The sequence below is a fragment of the Mus caroli genome, chromosome 7 (assembly GCF_900094665.2).
Source record: "Mus caroli chromosome 7, CAROLI_EIJ_v1.1, whole genome shotgun sequence".
In the NCBI taxonomy this organism is placed as follows: domain Eukaryota; kingdom Metazoa; phylum Chordata; class Mammalia; order Rodentia; family Muridae; genus Mus; species Mus caroli.
Genome location: NC_034576.1, coordinates 64560957 through 64584106, shown reverse-complemented (window position 1 = coordinate 64584106; position 23150 = coordinate 64560957). Strand labels below are relative to the sequence as shown.

The window sequence follows — 23150 nt, the reverse complement described above, 5'->3', positions numbered from 1 at the left end:
ATTACTGGACAGTTTCCTCTGTTTTTAATTATTGCCAGAAACCAAAGAATAATTACATAATATTTTGTTCATTCTCCCATTTCATCTTTATTTTTATTCCTGATGCAACAGGCAGGGAGTGGGGAGAAGGGATGGAGGAGGTTTGATGGAGAAATCTCCATGGTAACAAGCAGCTTTTGCTTTCTTTATCATTTTTGAGATCTCTCTTCTGATTGGTCCCAAATCTTTTCTCTATTTTCCTACATATACTCAGCCAGTCTGAGTCAACCACAGCTTTAGAAATCTATTCACATAATTTTTTTTCAGTAATGCTCCTGGTTAATGTCTAGCTCTCAGCCTGTACAAGGATCTTGTCAAAGACTGACTACAAACTGCTTCTCAGAGAAGGAGGAGTGCTCTGGAAACCTGCAGATGAAAAGGCAAATAGAAAGTCAGCATGGTGAGCTAACTTGCTTTGATTCTTCACATCCCTGCTCTGAATAAAACTGCTCCTATTTTCTGTGCAAGGTACTTGTTCTTGCCTCTGGTCATTGTTTCAATTTTAAGATCTATCATTCAGGACTCTGACTTGGAGCTGTGCTTCATTTGCTAGGATAGTATATTACATCAACCTTCAGTATCTTAAAGAGAGAGGGAATGGGTTGCTCCTTAATCGGTTTTAGGGTACCAGACCTGAAAAAGGATTTTTATATCAGAACAATAGTTCTCAATTTGAACCATGAGACATTCTGGAAAATTTTCTGACATCCCATTACCTAGTATGCCACTGTCCTCTGAGAGTACAAAAACCCTTTCACTGCAATTGTCCTTTGTTATCATCTTGCAATCATCAAAGGTCTCAGGTATTTTATATTACTTTAAATTCAAATTTTAACATCAGGTATAAGTTCTTATTGTTGGGATAAAACATTGTTCTATGTTCATTCTTTCATATATGCATACTCCATTCTTTAAAATCAGACAAAGCAAAGAGTTTGCATATAATCCAATGAAAAAGGTTATTATAACAAAATTTCTGTTCTTTTTCTTTGAGTTTGAATCTTACCTTACTAAGGTTTCTAAACACCACCCATTTTCCATGAGTTATATTTGTATATAGTTTGGTTATATTGCTGTCTCTTAATTAATATTTATTTTCATGGAGCATTATTTCATTATTTTATTTCATATTATCCTGTGACTATTGAGTTTCTGTAGTAATTTTATAACAGTCACGTTTCTGTCCTTGTGAATAATCTACAAGCCTCAATTGCATTTAATTTTATTTAAATATTGATATGTAGAAGAATCAATTTATGGTAATATATTGAATATATCATGCTCTATTATATCTGGCTTATATTTATTGTTGGTATCTCATCAGTGTTGAACTTCCTAACATTTGTTTAGAACAGAAAAATGTTATCATTTTTTTTTCCAAATTTATCATCTCTATTGTCCTGGGAACTATATAGTTAACTATAGGGTTCTTATTGTTCTGTTCATCACTTGTATTCTTTTTGCTCCTATGTATCAAACACAATGCTAAACTTTGAGGATTTAATGGATTTGGGGGCTCATTTAAGAAACCAAATGTTTTAAAATGTGAATGACATTGATAGAAATGGATTGCCTTCATAATATTTGTCCTCAGATTCCTTTGAGAAAATATTCTAAAATAATAAAATTTGTTAAAACATCTATATGTTACATTCCAAGAATGAATGAAAAGGAAGTTCTCTTTCTTATGATGAAGATTGTTTTGAAAATGGGGCTCGGATTCATAAATATAGGAATAGTCAAAAAATATCCTCTCTTTGTGAGGTAGCTCACATATCCCCTGTAGGTACCACTAAGGATGAGTGTGATAAGAAAGATCAAATGTTAGTCACTTGTGAATCTTGCTTGTTTCACAGTACAAAGTGTTAGTCAACGTGGATTGGCCATTAAGTTCAATAAAGGCATGAGGGTTTTACATAGAACCAAAGGTCTTTCTTGATTAAATGTCCACCCTTGTGGAGGCAAGAATCTTTGTTGTTTTTGTAGGTTCCTTATACAAATACTTGAGAAAAAGAAGCCATACTCCCCAGTGAAGAATCAGCTGGTAGTGGTTGGTTAAATTTAGTACCGGGTAAAATCCTCTACATTTGTGTTTATTCTCAGATATTATTGCTGTATTCTGTGTCTATTAATTCAGATGTCAATTTCCAAATTTTCATCGTTTGCTAACGCTTTGCTTCGTACTCAAAACAATCCAACAAAATTTCAATAAGGCTTTCTCACAGTCAGTTCTATGGAAAAAGTGCTTCATCATCCATTAAACTACTCTAGTGAGAAAACCATGAGTCATTTATATAACAGCATCTAAATCTGGAAGTCTCTAGAGAAAAGAGGGAGCTAGTGAGGAAGGAAGAGAAGATGAATAGATTGAGGTGCTGTCTTCTCCTATCTATATTCCAAGACAAATAGCAAACAGCTTGTTCAATCACCTGATAAATAGATATCCTAGCTGGGCTTTCATTTTGTTTATATCCACTAATTAAGGACAGGAAAGGGGAGGAAGTCCTCACTTTAGTATCCAAATGCTTAGATGATTTGATTTATTTTAGGCAAATCTACACTTGCTGAATGTAAACTTGTAAAAGACTAGAATGTACAGGCCAAGGAAGAGTATGGGAGATTGGCTTTGTCATGTTATCCATAAGAGAGTCATCATCCTTACTGGGTAATGATTTTCTGGGAAGCCATTTTTCTGAGCATGCACAGCTCCGAAAATAACTAATCAAAAAGGCTCTGTAAGTTTCCCAATAAACTCACCAGTTACCTAGAAAGAACCTTGATAAATTTCTATTTTGACGTGTTTTAATGTTAGTTGGGGGGGGTGATAGACATTGCTTGTACTTCTACCTGTTGGAAATGAATTTTTAAAATTCTTCTCTAATTTTGAGAGTGTAACACAGTTTTATTTACCCATTCTGCATTTTGTCTCATACCCACCAATATGTTTTCTCCTTTTAAAATATGGTGCTTGTTTTAATTTAATTATTATCACTTGCCTATTATCTGTATGCATGTACAGGTTCATTCTTTCCTTCATTCTTTTTCTGCTTTTATTGGTAATTTTATTTTTACATTACAAATGTTTTTCCACTTCACTATTTCCCCTCTACAAGTACCCTATACCATCTCCCCTCACCTACCACTATAAGGGTGACCCACCCACCCACTCACCCACTCCTACCTCAATTCCCTAGCATCCACCTATGCTGGGGCATTGAGCCACTACAGGACAAAGGGCCTCCCCTCCCTTTGATGCCAGATAAGGAAATCCTCTGCTATATCTTGGGCTGGAGCCATGGGGATCCTCCTTCTCTATTCTTAAGAAGTGGTTTAGTCCATGTGATCTCTGGGGATCCTGTTAGTTGATATTGTTGTTCTTCATATGGGGGTTGCAGTCCTCATCAGCTCCTTCAGTCCTCCCTCTTCACTTTGGGTCCCCATCCTCACTCTGATGATGATGGTCTGAGAGCATCAGCATCTGTATATGTTAGGTTCTGGCAGAGCTTGTAAGGGGACCACACTACTACACTCCTGTCAGGAGATGCTTCTTGGAATCAGCAATAGTATCTGGGTTTGGTGTCTGCAGATGGAATTAATCCCTTGGTGGGGCAGTCACTGGAAGACCTTTCCATCAGTCTCAGCTGCACTCAGTCCCTGTATTTTCTTTAGACAGGAACAATTGTGGATGAACATCATTGAGATGGGTGGATTGCCTCATCCCTCAACTAGGAGCAGTGCCTATCCACTGGTTAAGGTCTCTATACGTTCTGAGTTCCATGTGTTGGCATTTTTGGCTAATGCCAGCCCCATTGGTCCTGGAAAACTCTTCCCTTCCTGACATCTGGGACTTGGTAGTTGCTACATTCAGTTCCCCATCTCTCACTGTTACACACCTCCCTTCAATTTCCTGACCCTAATATTTCTTCCATGTCTCCTTCCATACATGATCCTGCCCCACTATTATCCTCCCCCTAATCTCATCCTCCCAGATCCTTCCCTTCCTCTACTTCTTGTAATTATTTTGTTCCCTCTTCCAAATATGACTTATGTATGCACACTAAGGCCTTCCTTTATCTAGAGCTTCCTTTGGTCTGTGAGTTGTAGAGTAGGTGTTAAGGGCTTTTGGGCTAATATCCACTTATCAGCAAGTACATACTGTATGTGATCTTTTTGCCTGGTTTACCTCACTCGATGATATTTTCTAATTGCATAATAGAGTCATTGTTTTTAATAGCTGAGTAGTAGCCCATTGTGTAAAAGTACCACAATTTCAGTATCCATTTCTCAGTTGAGGGACACCTGTGTTTTTTCTAGTTTCTGGCTATTATAAATATGTCTGCAATATACATAATGGAGCACATGTCCTTGTATGTTGGAGAATTTTTACATATATTCCCAGGAATGGTATAGCTGGACCCTCAGGTAGAACCATTTAAATTTTTCTGAGGAACTTCCAGAGTGTTTTCCAGAGTGGTTTTACCAGCTTGCAATCCCACCAACAATGGAGTGTTCATCTTTCTCCCCATGCTTGTCAACATCTGTTTCACCTGAGTGTTTGATCTTAGGCATTCTGACTGTTGTGAGGTGGAATGTCAGGATTATTTTCCTGATAATTAAGAATGTTGAAATTTTGATTAGGTGGTTTTCAGGCTATTCATACTCCTCAGTTGAAAATTCTTTGCTTGGGTCTACATCCCATTTTTCATGGGATTATTTGGTTCTTAAAGTCTAAGTTCTTGAGATATATATATATATATATATATATATATATATATATATATATATATAATGATATTATATATATGAATGATATTATTCATCAATTGGATGTAGGGATGGTAAAGATGTTTTTCCAATTTGTAGGTTTATGTTTTGTCCTACTGATAGTGTCCTATTCATTACAGAAACTTTTCAATTTTTTAAAAATATTTTTTTATTACGTACTTTCCTCAATTACATTTCCAATGCTATCCCAAAAGTCCCCCATACCCTCCCCCCTACTTCCCTACCCACCCATTCCCATTTTTTGGCCCTGGCGTTCCCCTTTACTGGGGCATATAAAGTTTGCATGTCCAATGGGCCTCTCTTTCTAGTGATGGCCAACTAGGCCATCTTTCGATACATATGCAGCTAGAGACAAGAGCTCCGGGGTACTGGTTAGTTCATAATGTTGTTGCACCTACAGGGTTGCAGATCTCTTTAGCTCCTTGGATACTTTCTCTAGCTCCTCCATTGGGGGCCCTGTGATCCATCCAATAGCTGACTCTGAGCATCCACTTCTGTGTTTGCTAGGCCCTGGCCTAGTCTCACAAGAGACAGCTATATCAGGGTCCTTTCAGCAAACAATTGCTAGTGTATGCAATGGTGTCATCGTTTGGAGGCTAATTATGGGATGGATCCCTGGATATGGCAGTCTCTAGATGGTCCATCTTTTTCTCTCAGCTCCAAACTTTGTCTCTGTAACTCCTTCCATGGGTGATTGTTTCCAATTCTAAGAAGGGGCAAAGTGTCCACACTTTGGTCTTTGTTCTTCTTCAGTTTCATGTGTTTTACAAATTGTCTCTTATATCTCGGGTATACTAAGTTTCTGGGCTAATATCCACTTATTAGTTAGTACATATCATTTGAGTTCTTTTGTGATTGTGTTACCTCACTCAGGATGATGCCCTCCAGGTCCNTCCATTTGCCTAGGAATTTCATAAATTCATTCTTTTTAATAGCTGAGTAGTACTCTATTGTGTAAATGTACCACATTTATTGTATCCATTCCTCTGTTGAGGGGCATCTGGGTTCTTTCCAGCTTCTGGCTATTATAAATANGGCTGCTATGAACATAGTGGAGCATGTGTCCTTCTTACCGGTTGGNACATCTTCTGGATATATGCCCAGGAGAGGTATTGCTGGATCCTCCGGTAGTACTATGTCCAATTTTCTGAGAAATCGCCAGACTGATTTCCAGAGTGGTTGTACAAGCTTGCAATCCCACCAACAATGGAGGAGTGTTCCTCTTTCTCCACATCCTTGCCAGCATCTGCTGTCACCTGAATTTTTGATCTTAGTCATTACGACTGGTGTGAGATGGAATCTCAGGGTTGTTTTGATGTGCATTTCTCTGATGATTAAGGATGTTGAACATTTTTCCGATGCTTCTCTGCCATTCGGTATTCCTCAGGTGAGAATTCGTTGTTCATCTCTAAAAAAAAAAATTCTTTTTGTTGTATGCCTTTCATATGTGCTTTCAAGCTGCTAATGAATGCTCTCTCAAGTTTCTTTTTGGAGGCACTCACAGCTATGAATTTGGCTTGCAGCAATGCTTTTATAGGGTATGATTTGTCTGGGTATGTTGTGCCTTCATTTTCTTTAAATTCTAAAAATTATTTAAGTTCTTTATTTCTTTTCTTAAAGTTATCATTTATTAAATAGTTCTCTCTCTCTCTCTCTCTCTCTCTCTCTCTCTCTCTATATATATATATATATATATATATATATATATATATATATATATATGGGCTTTCTGTTGTTTTTGTTGTCACAAAAGACTAGACTTAGTCCATGGTGAACTGATAGGATGCATTGAATTATTTCAATATTCTTCGGTCTATTGAGGCTTGTTTCGTGCGGACAACCATGAGGTACTTAGAAGAAGTTATGTATATTCTTTTGTTTTAGGATGAAATATTTTGTAGATATCTGTTAAGTCCATTTGTTTCATAAGTTCTGTTAGATTCACTGTACCTATTTTTAGTTTATGTTTTCATGATCCCCCCCTTGCTTATAGTGGGGTGTTGAAGTCCCCCACTATTATTCTGTGAGGTTCAATGTGTGCTTTGAGTTTTATTAAAGTTTCTTTTATGAATGTGGGTGCCGTTGCATTTGGAGCATAAATGTTCAGACAAGAGTTAATCATGGTAGATTTCTCCTTTGATGAGTATGAAGTGTCCTTTTTTATCTTTTTTGATAATTTTTGTTTGAAAGTCCATCTTGATATTTGAATGCCTACTCCAGTTTCTTCTTGAGACCATATTTTTTTATATATTTTTCAGCCTTTTTTCTCTTAGGTAGTTTTTATCTTTGTCACTGAGGTGTGTTTCCTGTATGCAGCAAGATGCTGGGTCCTGTTTAAATATCTAGTCTGTTAGTCTATATCACTTCATTGGTAAATGAATCCATTGCTGTTAAGATATACTAAGGACCAGTGATTGTTGCTTCCTCTTTTTTGTTTGTTTGTTTGTTTGTTTGTTTGTTAGAGGTGAAATTATGTTTGTGTGGAAATATTCTTTAGGGTTTGTTGAAAGAAGATTATGTTCTTGATTTTTCTAGGGTGGGGTTCATTGTCATCTCTTTCTTTAGTTTGGTAAATGTTTTCTTCCACAATTTTTTGAAGATGTTTATTGGTCCTTTGAGTTGGGAAGTTTTGCTCTCTTCTATAGCTATTATTCTTGGTTTGGTATTTCCATTGTGTCCTGCATTTCCTGGATATTCTTGGTTAGGACATTTTGCACGTTGCATGTTCTTTGACTGTTGTGTCAATGTTTTCTATGGTATCTTCTACACCTGAGATTTGCTCTTCTATTGCTTGTATTCTTTGGTGATTCTTGCATTTCTGACTCATTATTTTCCTAGGTTTTCTATATCCAAGGTTATCACTCTTTATGATTTTTTCATTGTTCCTATTTCCAATTTTAGATCCTGGATGATTTTGTTTATTTCTTTCACCTGTTGTTTGTGTTCTCCTGTATTTCTTTAAGGGATTCATGTGTTTCCTTTTTAAAGGCTTCTATCTGTTTACCTTGGTTCTCTTGTATTTCTTTTATGGTGTTATTTATGACCTTCTCAAAGTCCTCTATCACCATTTTGATGGGATTTTAGATCCAAATCTTGGTTTTCTTGATTTTTAGGTATCCAGTTCTTTCTGTGGTTGGAAAACTGGGTTCTGACATTGTCAAGTAGCATTGTTTTCTGTTGCTTATGTTACTGTACTTGTTCCTTTCCATCTGGTTACATACATTGTAATATATTATAAAATAAACAAAACCAAAACAGGAAAAGAGGGAAGTAGGGTGAAGAGAACCAAAACACACACACACACACACACACACCAAACAAGAAGCAATTTAAACGAATGAATAAAAGAAAAAGAGGAACATTCCAATATGAAGGTTATGTTGGAAAGGACATGAACCGTCAGGACCAGAGGAGGTTGAATGACATTTTAGAAGGGAGTAAACTAAGTTTTACTATTAACATGTGCTATTCTTTTGGTAATAATTGAAGAATTGTATTCTATCCTTATCACTTGGTAGCATTTTTACTTCAAAGTATAATAAATTTTCAGGAATTAATATTAAGAAACCCCATGAAATGCAAATTAACAGCCATGATGTATATTTGTATAGTTAATAAAAATCACTACTTTTAAAAGGAAATAAATTTGGAAAAAATTGAAAAGTATATTCAATGCAGATGTCTACTGTGTCAGAAGATTTGTTCACTTATGACATGGATGGTATAAAAGAGTCTTCTATGTTTCTTTTATTCAGCTACACATGTGTTGCTCACCAGGCAACAACATTAACCCAGGCATATCTCCAAAAATTTCAGTCAAGTATGCGAATTCTAAAGTTGAAACTTGAGGATAACTTTACAGGAATGCATTGGAGTTGGGATGGAAGAAAACTGGACTAGATGTTGGCATTGGATGTACTGATTGAAGATGGAAAGCATTATTTTTTTCAGGGAAGATTAGCATCAGATGTTACTCATGCATCTCTCTGCATTTGAGCACATATCAACTGTGTGAAACAGACTGAGTTGTATTAAGAAGAGATCACATTAAATGGTCCTGGATTATTATTTAGAAATACTTTAGGTACTCCTAATCTATTGTGTTTAACAGTTGTATTTTTAACACACTATATGACATATAAATATTGAGCTAAAATGTTTACAAAATAATGACAGCTTAACAACAGTTCTATAAGTTCTCAAATAGACATCATATCCATATACACAATGTGCTTCTCTGCATGAAAAAACAAAGAAACAAAGAAACAAACAAATAAACATGTATCCACACACAAAGAAACGATTGTAATATGCCCAGATTTTGGATATTTCATTTCTAAAATAAGCTCCTCTTAATGTTTCTTTACAATTATTATAATTTCAGACATGTTTTATTATTTGGTACATTCCTTTATGAAATTGTACTATTTCTTAATAATTTAGATAATAAAAGTGCATTGTTTGTATGTTGTAATTTGTATAAATTTATTAATATTTACTAGTATCACACTAGTAAAAATTGTATGATAAACTTTCAAATATGCATAGCTACTCAGGATATTGTCATAGGAGGATTACAAAAATTCAACCCCGGAGTGTGTTTGAAAGCCCAAGAAAATATGCAGAAGTCTGTAGACAAGACTGGAGGCTTTATTAGCAATAGCATTTACCATATACAGGCTCCAAGTCCTAGGCATTACTGGATAGATTCCTTTATTTTTCATCAGAGCCAGAAATCACAGAATTATTACATAATATTTTATTATTTATCCTTCTATTTCATCTTCATTATTATTTATGACTTAACAGGCAGGGGGGGGTTATAAGGGCTAGAGGAGCTTTGATGGAGAAATCTCCATGTTAACAACAGACTTTTGCTTGCTTTGTCTATTTTAAGATCTCTCTTCTGATTGGTCCCAAACCTTTTCTCTATTTTTCTACATCTGCTCAGCCAGGCTGCGTCAACCACAGCTAAAGGAATCTATTCACATAAAAAAAAAAAAAATTCCAGTAATGCTCCTGGATGATGTCTATCTCTCAGCTCGTACAAGGCTATTGCTGTAGATTGACTGCAAGCTGCTTTTAGGAGAAAAAGAAGTGCTCCGGAAACCTGCAGATGAAAAGAGAATGTCAGCATAGTCAGGTAACTATCTATGATTCTTCAGATTCCTGCTCTTATTAAAATTGCTCTTAATTGCTGTGCAAGGTCGTTGATATTGCTTATGTTCATTGCTTCAGTTTGAAGATCTACCATTTAGCACTTATGCTTGCATATCTCATTCATCTGCAAGGATGGTGTATTATGTCACACTTCAGTATCTGAGAGAGACAGGAGAGTTTTGCTTCTTAATCTGCTTTGGTGGACTACATCTGCAAAGGATTTTTATATGAGGATAATAGTTCTCACTTGGCACAATGAGACTTTCTGCAATATTTTTTGACATAACCTTACTTAATATGCCACTGCCCTGTGAGAGTACTAACACACAAGCACTGCAATTCTTCTATGTTATCATCTTAGTACCATCAAAGCTCTCAGATGTTTTACTTTAATTTTCAATTCAAATTCTAACATCAGGTTTAATTTTTGTTGTTAGGAACAGATATACTTCTATGATCACTATCATCTGCATACTTCATTCTTTAAGGATAATCAAAACCAAGTGTTTATATATACTCCAATGAAAAAGTTTAACATACTAAATTTCTTTTTTTGTTTTTTTTATAGTGTATCTCAACTTATTAAGGTTTTTAATCACGAAACACTTTTCATGAGTTATCGTATGTATGTTAGATTCATTGTATTTTTTGTCTTGACTACTCTTTAGTATCACCAAGCATTTTTTCCAATTGTGATTATTACATATTATCTGGTGGATATTGTTAGTTCTCTGGTGATTTTGAAAAATTCAAGTTTCTTGTCTTGTGAATAATCTAAAAACCTCAATTATGTTTGTTTTCTAAATATTGATATGTGGAAGAATCAATCGACACTAATAGTTGGAATCTATCAGGCCCTGTTATACCTAGTTTATTCTTAATGTTGGTATCTCAATAGTTTTGAACTTCCTAACATTTGTTTAGAATATATTCTTTATGGTCTTATCACATTTATCATCTCTATTGTGTCCTGGTAAATAGCTCAGTGGTTTATCATATTGTACAGTTCATTATCTTTATTATTTTTGAGTCTATGTATTTAACATAATGATAGACTTCATGAATTTGACAGGTTTGGGGGCTCAATTAAGAGAAATGAATATACATATGAATAACCAAGCACAGAAAGTTAATTGGAAATGAGTGCAAAGACAGAGGTTGTACTAGACTCCTTGGAAGATTTATTGTGTTTTGCATAGTGATACCTAACAAGGTGACTGAGAAAGATTGTAATAGCCTCTGCCTGTTAATGTAGAAAGTACACACACAAAAAAGCAGATAATTGTTGAGGCCCTAATATTTTAAATTTTGAATGACAGTGATGGAAATGGGTTGTATTCATAGCAATTCCTCTCAGATTCCTTGGACAAAGGAATCTAAATCAATAAATCTATTTAAAAAATTCTTGGTTGTATTCCAGAACTGAATGAAAAGGAAGATTCTGTTTATCAGGAAGCTTATAGGATTTGGATGTTGGGCTTGGATATATAAATATAGAACTATTCAAAAATATCCACACCTTGGGAGATAGCTCATATATTTCCTATAGTTACGACTAAGTATGATAGAGAAAAGATAGATGAAATCCTAACCACTTTGAATATTGCATGTTTTACAGTAAGAAGTGCCAGTCAAAATGTATCTTCCACCACATTCAATAAGGTATGATGATTTTATGTAGAACTGGAGTTATTATTGGGTGAAATGTCCATTCTGGTGGAGGAATGAATCTATGTGGATTTTATGGGTCACTCACACAAATACTTGTGGAGAAAGAAATCACACCCTCTAATGAAACACCTGGTATTGATTAGTTAAAGGCAATCCCAGGTAAAATCCCCTACATTTGTATTTACTCTAATAAGCTATTACTATATGGCTTGTCTATTAATTTCAGGTTTCTATTTCTTAAACTTCATCATTTGCTTCAACTTTGATTTATAATTAGAAAAATTTTCCAACAGAGTTTAAATAATGATTTTCCAGAGACAAGTGCTATGGCAAAAGTTCTTCATGGTTCAGTAAAATGCAGTAGTGAGGAAATTGTGAGACAATTATGTAACAATATCTAAAGCTCTGAGACTTGAGAAAACAGGAAGCTGGAAATGAAGGAAGAGATAATGGAAGAGATCAAGGTGCTGTCTAGTCATAAATTCCAAGCCAAATATTGGCCATCTTATGCAATCATCTGTGCCACCTGATGAATAAATATCCTAGCTTGGTTTACAGTTTCTTTACTTCCACTCATTAAATGACAGGAAAAAATGAAGTGATCATCACTCTAGTATTCACATGCTCAGACCATTTATTTTTGGAAAATCTACACTTACTGAATGTAAAAGGGTGTAAAATTCAGGCCAAGGAAGAATAAGAGAGATAGGTTCTGTAACAAGATCTATTAGAAAGTAATCATCATGATGATGTAATGATTTTCTGGGCAGCATTTTCTGAGCATGCACAGTTCAGAAAATAACCAATCAAAAATAATCTGTAAGCTTTTGCAATAAACTCACCAGTTACCTAGGGAAATACTTGGTAAATTTCTAAGTTGAGTCGTTTTAATATTAGATAGTGTGAGATTAAATATTACTTCCACTTCTATTTGTTGGAAATTAATTTTTAAAATTATCTTCTTTTTGGTTTTATAATACAGTTTTATTGATTCTTTCCCCTTTCTCTCTCCTATGTCCCAATATATTGCTTCCTCATTTTAAAATACATTGCTTGGTTTCATACATGCTTATATCTGTGTATATATATGTATATATGCACTTGTTTATTCTGAAAGTCATAAATACAGCAACTTCAATTTCAGTAATATTCGGCATGTAAGTTTTAAAGATGATCGTTTTGTGTTGGATAACCAAATGGTTGTTCTTCTTTGTGGAAACTCCATTTCCCCTTGTCAGCAATATTTTTAATGCTTGAAATGTTTTAAAGATCACGTTTGTTGGTATAATTGCTGACATTCCTAAAAAACATAATATTAGAGCAAATGTTCTCTTATCCTAGATTTTACCATCTTTCTTATCCCTGCTCCAAAATGAACCCTGAGGTTTAGATACAAGCAAAGTTTTTTTTTTTTTTCAAACTATTTGATGACTCTGTTCCACACTGTGTTTTCATTGGTTGTAATTTTCTGCACTTATAGGTTGGATGATATATGGGCCTTTTAAGAAGCATTTTCAGATATAATATGTCATTTTCATATGAAGAACTTGTGGTTATATTCACAATACTTTTTCTTTATTGTAGGTAGTTTTAGGTAGAGAGTTGATATTGTGATGATATTTTCCATGTATTTTTAATCTATATTTACTACTTTTATAAATAATGTCACTTTTATATTCTCATCTACTCCATCAGATTGTTTAAAACCTACTGTGATCCACCCTATTTCTCCTTTTACTGTTCACACAGGCAATTGTCTCTTTTATGTTTGTTCTTCCTGCAGTTACCCTTTGATAGGTGTCCTGATATACAGACTTGGACCTAGGAGACTTCAATGAGAGAAAACAATTGATCTATCACTGGTGGGTTGATTACTATACTCACTGTGAACTTTTCTAGTCCTGCCTATGTATTATAAAATTTTATATTCTATTATTTTTCACATTGTATACTTAATCTATTTTCTCCATACTTTCACCAACTGAGGCACAGTTAGGTTGTTTTCATTTAATGGGTATTGTGCATACAAAACTACTAAACATTCTCAAGGAATTAACCATGGAAAAAGTGGTTGGTTACATTTAGACATATTACAAGGAGAGATATAACTGTAGCTTATGAAATTGATATTTAGCTTTTTATTATATCTGGCTACTGATTTCTAAATAGGTTGCACCATTTTTATCAGAACACCAGTGAGTGGCTGTTCCCTTTTTTCACATACCCCAAAGCATTTGCTGTCAGTTTTTATATTCCTGTTTCTTAATCCTTGCCTGGGTGATATGAAATTTCAAATTTCTGTGGATTTGAGTCTCTAGGTGAACCTATTTTCACAACTGACCAATAGTGGGAAAAATTGTGCTAGTAGATATTTAGAACCAAGAAGAAGACAGAATACAAAATGAGCATTTAGTTAAAGGTACTCAAGATGAAGATTTTCCACATACTATATTAGGTAATCCCTTGGATATTTAAACGATCTGCCAATGAGATGGAACCTAACTGCTACATTTTTTTCTGAGCTTTAACTCTGTGAAGTTGAGTCAGTTATACATCACTAGAAATCTATTAACAAGAAATTTGGAATAATGTGTGGTTAAAGTATAACAACATGATCCATTAGCATGATTCAAAAAAGGTAGTAAAATATATAGTTTATATTAATAGTTTTATATATATATATATATATATATATTCACCTTTGAGACATAAAAATATTAAGTGCAACTTCTTGGAAAGTAGAAGGACTAAAGTAAGGTTTTTATCTTTTCTGAGATTTTAATATATGTAAGAGTTCTCTCTGCTATCAATATTTTATTTTGTATGTAGGGATCAAAGTAAAAAGCACATAGGTCTGGCGTGTCTTAGGATTTTTGTGTCAGAAACAGAAAAAAAATGTTGAAACAACAGGAAGTTAGAAGAAACAATAAAATCTGTGGTTAGAAGTGTGGTCTTTGAGTTAAATTCATATGGTTAGGTTTTGTTGCTAAGGTTTTAATATACCCAGCCAGATAGGTGGAGCAGCTGGCAACATGCTCACTTGAATATATTTCACCTGGGATTTATTTCTAGCATACATATAATAAATCCTGGCACACTGGTATTAGCATTCCACCTTATGACTGGAGGGAGAGGTATAAAAGGAAGGACTAATATTTTATACCTAGTTAGGCTAGACTGTTTAGCAGTTTATATTTCTTGGATAAAGTCTTTATTACATGAGGAAGTAGTAGTATAAATCATGATTGAAATAGTATTTAAAGAAAATTTCAACACAGATGCAGTCATGAATTGTAAACATCTGCTATTGCTTTTATGTTTCTCACACTATACCAAGTGATTCACATCTCAGTAAGGCTAGAAGCAAGTCACATGAAGCCCAAGCATTATCAGAGGTATTATGGGGGCTTTTAATGGGGTGGTGAAGAAAAAGAGCCAGGATTTTTCCATGGATTCTTGCCATGAGAATCTACCCATATTCCATTAAATTTCAGTGAGATGCCCTTAGGTTATTAGTATGAGAAAGATGATACTACAACTTGTATGTCATAAGTAGTGAGAGTGTAGGGGCGTTGCTCTTCCCCAGGATTCCCCTTTACCTTTGGTTGTTGGGAAAACTAGCCTATGTCATGGCTTTGGAAGATCTATCTTTGATCCTTGAGGGATGCAGCACTTAGAAGACCCTGACTTCTACCTTACATCTTCAGCACATAGTAAATTTAGTGGGGTTGCAGATGAGCAGGTGAGTATTGGCTGAACACTCTGTGTGAAATGAGGTAGTCTGTGTTTGTGGGTGATGACCTCATTCCATTAGCCACCTGAGGTGGTCCAAAAGGATTATTTCAGGTTCATGAAAGCAGGTGAACTGGCCCTAAACCTTATTAGGTGTTGCAATTGAAAGTGTAGTCCCTGCACTTCAAGTTGAAAATAGAGTAGAACTCTGTGTTTTTTTAAAGATATAAAGCATATGAAATCTGTATATGAGTATCTTAATGATTATTGTATAGCAATTCATTCTATGTAATGGATTGTCAAAACACAAAATATTCATTTATTAGTTTTAAATAAAATATTTTAAGAATATTAATTGCACATGAGAAACAAAAATAAATTATACTTTTTACAGTCATTTGGGCAGCCCTACAAAAAAAAAATCCATAAACACATAGAACTGCTGAGAATATGCATATATTTTAAATATTTCTTTTACAAATCTAACACTTCTTACATTTTTTGTTTATCCATATGTCACTTAGTGATACTTATTACTGAATATAATTCTGAAGCAGGTTTGAATTGAACATTTTTCCAAACTCTAAATACTCTGTGTGTATGATACTGAAATATACATAAACATCTTATATAATGGCATAATGCATGGGTGTCATCACAGTCCTTTGGAGAAATGACAATTGTGAGCAAGAAGCTAAATGTGGCAGCTAAGAGTTATAATAAGAAAGGCCCAGACAAATATATGTAATTTATTGGAGATAGTCAGACCTAGAACATGGTAGCCAGGTACAAAACTAGGCTCCAGCTACCAAATGCTCTTTTAATGTATAGTTAGCTGGAGACAGACCTCAGGGTGAATTATCATGTCAGTGTCTTACCTTTCACTTTCAATTCTATACAAAACAAAGGAGAGGGACGAAATGAGTACTTGTTTGGGTAAAGGACAAGAAAAGACTGTCTCTGGATAGAGAGGAAACTCAGGTGACTCATAGGCAAATGAGCTTACAAGGGAAAAATGGCAATCCCTGTATTACAATGAAATATTTCATTTCAATTGGGTATGTTAATTAGGTGAGCTGGACTTCAATAATTGGTAGATAAATATTAATAATGAGCCACTGGAGGAAGAAATTTTTCCAAATAATGTTGTATACCTTGGTGGCTAGCTTTAGGAATACAACCTAATATCTTTTAGCAAGAGTGAGGTAATGGAAGTTAGGAACAGGCCTACAAGAGACATGTTTGCATGCTGGCTAGGGTCCCTTCACTATCCTTTGATCTAAAGGATAGGGAACATCATGGGATCCTGAGAAAAACCCATGGAGGATAATTGCTTACTGGTTTGCTGCTCATGGCTTGTTAGGCCTACCATTTTTCTCATGAAGTTCAGGACTCCCATCTCTGGAAAAGCAAAATTATGATTAGCTACATTAATAACACATCAATCTCTAATGCAAAAATTGTACCACAAGCTTACATACAGTACAATATAGAGGCAATTTGTCAATTGATGGACCCTTCTTAAGAGGACTCTACCTTGTGTAAAGTTGATATTAAACTATACAGCATGCTATCAAGGCTCTTCTTGGCATGGTGTGGCAATACACAACTTTAATCCTAGCATTCTGTATCTAGAGATCGGCAGATATCTGTAAGTTCAAAGCAAGTCTGATCTACTTAGTAAGTACTTGAATAGGAGCACTACAAAGAGAGTTTTTGGGTGTTAAAAGAAAAATAGACAAAGATGGATTACTTCTTGTCTCATTTGTTGACAGTATCTCTCTTGTATCACTCCACAATAAAAACAAAACAAAACAAAACAAAACAAAACAAAATAATAAACCAAAAACTGATGGCATATGAGCTGAAGCAGTAAATAGGAGGTGCCACATTAGGAGGAAGAGAAAGGATTCGGGGAACAATAAATAAAGATTGTAGATGGAGATCAAGGGGGCACAACCAGAAATGATTATGCAGAATGGTATATAAAGGCAGGGAGGCAAGCCACATAAAGGACAACCTAATAGATGACTATAGAAAGCCTTGTGTTCTTAGGAGCAAATTGCTGGATTGTCTATACATCATAGGGATCACTCACACTACTAATGATCCTTTATTGTGCTTGCAGACACCAGCATTGTATAACAGCCCTCTAAGAGGTTCTAACCAGCAAGTAACTGAAAGATGCAAATATCCACAGACAAACATTGGACAGAGGTCTGTATTAGAGTTAGGGGAAAATAGAAGGCCCTCAAGGAGATGGAACCCCACATGAAGACCAACAGTGTCAGATAACCTGGAGTCCTGGGAGCTTCTAAAGTCAGAGAAACCAATCAAAGAGCATACAGGGGATGCCTCCAATCACATATGTAGCAGAGGGCTGCCACATGTGGCATCAGAGGGATAGGATGTAGTCATTCCTGTGGAAACTTGATCAAACTGGTTCTAGGAATCAGGGCAGAGTTGCACTATCAGAGGCAAAAGAGATATGGAGGAAGGAAGGAACTCTCAGAAAGGGCCTTTGAGGAGGCCATGTTTAGGATGTAAATAAGTAAATAAAGCATATATATATATCCAGAGATACTAGTGATAAATCATGTATCCTCTGTGGTTACTTCTCCAGTATCAATAAGTTCATATGAAAAGTTCTTATTAAGTTTAATGAGCCTGGTTCTCTTGGTGTCATCCATAACTTTTGACTTTTACATTCTTTTTTCCTATTTTTCCATGAAGGTTCATGAACTCTGCCTGGAGAGTATTGATGGATACATCCAATTTAGAGCAGTGTTATCTCTGTCCTGTCTTCATTCTCTCCTGTTTTCTCTCTCTCTCTCTCTCTCTCTCCCTCTTTCTTTCTCTTTCCATATGTCTGGCTCTCACCCCCTCTCTTTTTTCTTTTTTTCTCCCATGCTCTACTTAAGATTTGGCTTTGTATTTCTGTATTTGTTTTCATATCCTCCAAAGAGGAAGCTTCAAAAATATCACTGCTAATGATAACACATATACAACTCACTACAAAGAAGAGGCTATACATATGCTTCTTACAGAGCAACATCATAAACATAAAAATATCTCCTAAAATTCCAGTCAACTATTCAAACTCTGAAGTTGAAACTTTCGTACAAATTTACAGGAATGCAAGATTTGGGATGGAAGAAAACTGAAGTAGCTGTTGGCATTTGATGAACTGGAAGCAGAGGTAAATAATACTTATTCACACAATATTAGCATCAGATGCTACTCATGCTCCTCTAAGTCTCCTTGTATATAAGTAAATATTAACAGTGGTAAAAGGAATTTGTGAGTATTTAAATGAGATCATATTAATTGGATATATAATATTAGTTGAAGATATTGTTGGTAAACAAAATGTATTGGATATAATAGTTGTATTTTAACACATTATATACCATATAAATGTTAAGTTAAATATTTACAGAATAATGATATATTAACAGCAAATTCTATAAGTTCTCAATAGACAACCTACCCATACACACAATGTGAAACTCTGCATATAAAAAAAAAACACACATGTATCAACACAAAACAAAATGATTCTACTATGGATACGTTTTCCATATTTCTTTTCTAAAATAATCTCCAAATGATATTTCTTCACCATTATCATAATTTATGGCATGGTGTATTATGTGGAAAATAGCTTTATGTTATTAGAAATAAATATGCCTTTCCATTTCATTGTTTACCAGTTGTATTGTGCATAAACATAAGAACAAGGGTGAAAATTTACCAAAAAGTTATAGTTCTTCAGCATATTATCACAGGAAGATTAGCAAAGGTTCAGCACTGATATGCATTTGGCAGCCCATGCTGACAAGTTAACATCCCTGGACAAAAATGGAGGCTGCGTTATAGGTTCTTTTTGATAGATCCAGGATTAAAGGCAAATCATTACTAGACAAGTTTTCTCTTTTTTATTTAGAGGCAGAAACCAAAGAATAATTACATAATATTTTGCTCTTTCTTCTTCTATTTCATCTTTATTTTTATTCCTGATGCAACAGGCAGGGAGGAGGGAGAAGAGATAGAGGAGCTTTGATGGCAAAGTCTCCATGGTAACCACAGGCTTTGCTTTCTTCGTCATTTTTGTGATCTCTCTCCTCATTGGTCAATTTTTTTTCTCTATTTTCCTAACTATACAAAGCCATTCTGCGTCAGCCAGAACTAAAGAAACGTATTCACATAAACATTTTCCAGTAATGCTCCTGGTTGGTGTTTAGCTAGCAGGTCAGGCCAGGCTTTTGTCAGAGATTGACTGTAAGCTGCTTCTCAGAGAAGGAGGGGTGCTCTGGAAACCTGCAGATGAAAATGAAAAGAAAACGTCATCATGGTCAGGTAAATTGCTACGATTCTTCACATTTCTTCTCTGAATGAAACTGCTCCTGTTTATTGTGCAAGAAATTTGCAATGGCTTCTGTTCATTGCTTCAGTTTTAAGATATATCATTCAGCACTCAGCCTTGAAGTTCTCCTTCATCTGAAAGGATTTATTACATCAGGTATCTGACAGTGGCTGGAGACTTGTTGCTCCATAATCTGCTTTGTGGGACCAGATCTGTAAAGAATTTTTATATCTGGACAATAGTTCTCATTTGTTACATTGGGATTTTCTGAAATATTTTCTAACATCCCACTACCTAGTATGCCAGTGATCTCTGAGCATACTAATCCTTGATCCTGCAATTCTCCTTTGTTATCATCGTGGTACCATCAACAGTCTCAGATAGTTTACACTAGTTTTCAATCAAAGTTCTATCATCAGGATTATGTTGTTACTCTTGGGAACAAACATAATTCTGTGTTCATAATCACATATCTGCATACTTCATTCCTTAAGGGCACTCAAAGCAAATAGTTTACATATATTCCAATTAAAAAGTTAACGTACCAAAATTTCTTTTCTTTTTTTTTTTTTTTTGATTTTGAATATCCACTTTCTAAGGTTTTCAGCCACAATGCAGTTTCCATGCAAGATAGTATGTTTACATTTTATGTTGATTTGTGCTAATAAATACTTCGTATCACTGATGTCTTAAATAATAACTATTAACTACCATCCTGTTGGTTTTGTATGTTCTGTGATAATTTTATAAAATTCAATACTCTGTTCTTATGCATAAATAAATAGCCTATATTTCATTTAATTTTATCAAAATGTTAAAATGTGGATGAATCAATTGATCATAATAGATTGAATTAATCATGCTCTGTTATATCTGGCTTATATTTATTGTTGGTTTTTCATCTGTTTTGAACTTCTTAACATTTGTTTATAACAGAAAATATTTTTTCAAAACCTCAATCATGTCTCTTTTCCTGGTAAATATATAGTTAAATATAGAGTTGTGACTTAGTAATTTGTCTAGTTTTTCTGTCCAACATATGTTTTCTTTTTGCTTCTATTTATCTAAGTTAATTCTAAACTTTGAGGCTTAATTAATTTTAGGGGCTTATTTAAGAGAAATTAATAAGCATCTGAATAACAAAGTATGGAATATTAGTTGAAAATGGGCAAAAAGACAGAGATTTTATTATAATTCTTGGAAGCTTTATTTTGTATTTTATATGTGAAACCTAATATTATGACTGAGAAAGATTACAATAGCCTTTGTCAGATACAGTAGAAAGTGCACATGTATAAAAGCAGTTAATTGTTGAGGCCCTAATGTTTAAATTGTGCCTCACAGTGATAGAAATGTGTGCCTTCATAATAATTTTAGCTTCAGATTCTAGGAGGAAGGATTCTAAATCAATAAAATCTGCTATCTAATTTTTGATTTCATTCCAGGACTAATTGGAAAGTAATATTCTTTTTCTAGTATGCTAATTAATTTAAATATGGAGCTTTTATATATAAATAGAGAACTAATGAAGAAACATATTCCAATAATTACCACTAAGAATGATAGGGAAAATTAAGCTTAAATAATAATCATTGTGAATCATTTATGTTTCTCATTAAGAAGTGCCGACAGTGTTTATTTGCCACCTCATTTAGTAAATGTAAGAGGGTTTTAGATAGAATCATTGTTCTTAATGGATTAAATGTCCATTGTGGTAGAGGCAAGAATCTTTGCTCTTTTTATGAGTCACTTTTATAAATACTTGTGATAAAATAATTCATAGTCTCCAGTGCTGAAACACTTGCTATATCTGGTTAAGTGTACTACCATGTAACATCTCCCACATTTGTGTTTATTCTTATAAACTATTATGATATTCCATGTCTATAAATTTAGGTGTCCATTTCCTAATTTTCAACAACAATTACTTCACATTTGCCTTATAATCAAAAATAATAATAAGAAAATCCATCAGATTTTCAATAAGGCTTTTCGAGTGTTGTATCAGAAAATTCTTCAGGGTTCAACAAACTACTGTTGGGAAAAAGTCATGTGTCATTTATGTTGCACAATTTAAGGCTCAGTGACCCTTGAGAAAAGAGAGTTGGAAAGGAAGGAACAGAGAGCAACTGATCAAGGTGCTTTCTAGTACAATATTCTAAGCCAAATAGCGAGCTTCTTGGGCAATCATCTGTGCAAATTTAAATATTGATACTCTACCTGGGATTCCAGTTTGTGTGTATCTCCTCATTAAATGAAAGTTAAAGGAGAAGATCAGCACTGTAGTATCCACATGATCAGACAATTTTTTGGTAGGAAAATTTACACTTCTGAATGTATCCTTTAAGTGGCAGGAAAATAGATGTCAGGCAAGAGTATGGAAAGTTGACACTGTCATATGTTCTGTAAGAGAGTTATCAGCGTTACTGGGTAATGATTTTCTGGAAAGCCTTTTTTTTTTTTTCTGAGCACAACAGTCCAGAAAATAACCAATCAAAAGTTCTCTGTAAGTTTTCCCAATAAACTGGACAGTTACCTAGAGAGAACCTGGTTAAATGTTAATATCGAGTTCTTATTTTAGTGTTAAATGGGTGAGAAGTAGACATTCCTTCTACCTTTACTTGTTGGAAATCAATTTTTAAATTTACTCTTTAATTTTGAAATTATAATAAAGTTTTATTTACACCCTCTGCTTTCTCTCTCCTATCCACCAACATAATGACCAATATAATATTCTTTGTTTTTTGAATACATTACTCTTTATTTTAATTATTATTACATTCATATTATCTGGAATTATGTACTGGTTTATCTTAAAGACAGAAATGCAGTCAATTTTGTTTGGATAATGTTATGTATGTGGTTTTTAGGGTGGATCATTTTGTCTTGGATAACATCTTGCTTATAATCCTTTTTAGAAAGCTGTGTCTTCTGGGGTTAGGATTATTTAATTGCTTACAATATTTTGAAATTCAAATTTGTTGGTGTAATTATTGGTATTCATAGAAGACATAATCTTAGAGAAACCTGACTTATATCCTAGATTTCCCCATCCTTCTCATTCCTGTTCCACAATGAACACTGAGGTTTAGATAAAGGAAATGTTTTTATCAAACTATTTGATGAATGTGTTCCATACAGTGTTTTAATTGGTTGTGCTTTTCTGCATTTATTTGTTGGGTGAGCTGTGAGCCGTTTAAAAAGCATTTTCAGATGTGATATGGAATTTTCATATGAAGACATGTTGTTTTTTGACTCAATACTGTTTAGTTTTTATAGGTATTTCTAGGTAGAGAGTTAAAATTATATTTTCCCTGGTTTGTTAATCTATATTGACTATTTTTACTTTTATAAATAAAGTCCCTTTTATCTCATCATTTACTCCCTCAGATTATTT

At 34.3% G+C, this 23150-nt stretch overlaps 1 long non-coding RNA gene across 1 annotated transcript; it reads left to right on the top strand.

The window, feature by feature from the left end:
- The first annotated feature begins 279 nt into the window (after positions 1-279).
- Positions 280-19355, top strand: LOC115031561. The gene is made up of 5 exons (XR_003837235.1): positions 280-439; positions 9780-9967; positions 11603-11646; positions 13439-13517; positions 18521-19355. It is a non-coding gene; the product is annotated as an uncharacterized LOC115031561 (long non-coding RNA).
- The last annotated feature ends 3795 nt before the right edge of the window (positions 19356-23150 follow it).